The following is a 1,596-nucleotide window of genomic DNA, read 5'->3' as shown; positions in this document are numbered from 1 at the left end:
CCACTCACTTAGATGCTACATTTTATTTCATTAAAAAAGGAACCTTACACTTAAGTTTCAGGGCAATTTGGGGACATTTTTAAATTAACCAGAGATCACTAATTGCTACCACAAGCTCATGGTAGCATTAACCAGCCAAGTGTAATGGCTGGTTATTTATCATGCGCCCATTTACAGGCAGGTGATAAATTAGCGCTCCACTTGTAATCTAGCCCTAAATCTATTATATAAGTGGGACTGGAAAATAATTTCAATAGGCAAAATAGTAAAGGAATGAATATATATATATATATATATATATATATATACATATCAGGGACGTGCAGTCATAGGAGGCAGGGGAGGCACTGCTTCCCCTGCCATATGGGGCCAAAGTTTAATTAAAGTGTCAGTAAACCTAAAAATAATGTTATATAATTCTGCATATAGTGCAGAATTATATAACATTATTTTAGTGCTATGGTTATAAAAGCCTTTATTCCCTTTTAATATTTAAAAAATATACCAGTTTTACAGACCCGCTCTCTGCTCTCTGCTGAGCGGGTCTGTTTTTTTTAGTCAGCGCATTGGGCCAGCTGTATAGTCACAGCCCGGCCCGACCGTGCCATAAGACTAAATGCAGCTCGCTCCTGCTCTGTCTGACAGCAGGAGCGAGCTTCACTTAATGTTATGGCGCAGTCGGGCCGGGCTGTGACTATACAGCTGGCCCGATGCGCTGACTAAAAAAAACAGACCCGCTCAGCAGAGAGCGGGTCTGTAAAACCGGTATATTTTTTAAATATTAAAAGGGAATAAAGGCTTTTATAACCATAGCACTAAAATAATGTTATATAATTCTGCACTATGTGCAGAATTATATAACATTATTTTTTAGGTTTACTGTCCCTTTAAATTAATTTTAATTAAGAAAAAATTGTAAAGAAAAAAAATTAAAAAATCACCATTTTTTTTCCACCCATGTAATGCTATGGAGAGGCATCATACAGGACTGCATCTCTCCATAGCAAAACATGGTTACATTTCTTCAATAGCAGCAGTGCCACCCACTGGTGGTAACTTAAAACTACCTGAAGCAAGAATAATGACCAATAGGAGGCATTCCTCATGATGCCTCTTAGGGAGACAGCCAATCAGAGAAGTAAAAACCCATTTTAAACTCTTCTTAGCATTATTAGTTATGCAGGATGCAGGGCTGGCCTGTCTGATGTTCACTGACTTCCTGTTACTGTGATCCAGTCTGGGACCCTCTCACTAGCACAGGCTTCACTAGAAAGTAACAAGAGTGGAGAATAAGGACTGCAGGAAGAAGTGCACATTAGGGGTAGGGTTTATAGCTTTCCTCATCCTGTTAAATGATAGTGTTAATATTAATTCTTTTAATGTGATCTGTAAGCTTTCTTTTTTGTTTTTAATGTGATCTGGTAATTTGCTGCTTTTTAACAAGTTAACAACATTGACTGCAGAGCATGCTTTATTACTACAGCTCTCAGTAAGTATTGTGTTGTCACTAGCTGGTGCCCTTGTGCAAAAAAGGAAATTCTAGTGCCTATTTTATGCAGGAACCTCTTCTGGTCTGTATAATAAATTATGCTTTAT

This window comes from Bombina bombina, chromosome 1 (assembly GCF_027579735.1).
Source record: "Bombina bombina isolate aBomBom1 chromosome 1, aBomBom1.pri, whole genome shotgun sequence".
NCBI lineage: Eukaryota > Metazoa > Chordata > Amphibia > Anura > Bombinatoridae > Bombina > Bombina bombina.
This window is presented reverse-complemented; position numbering follows the sequence as displayed.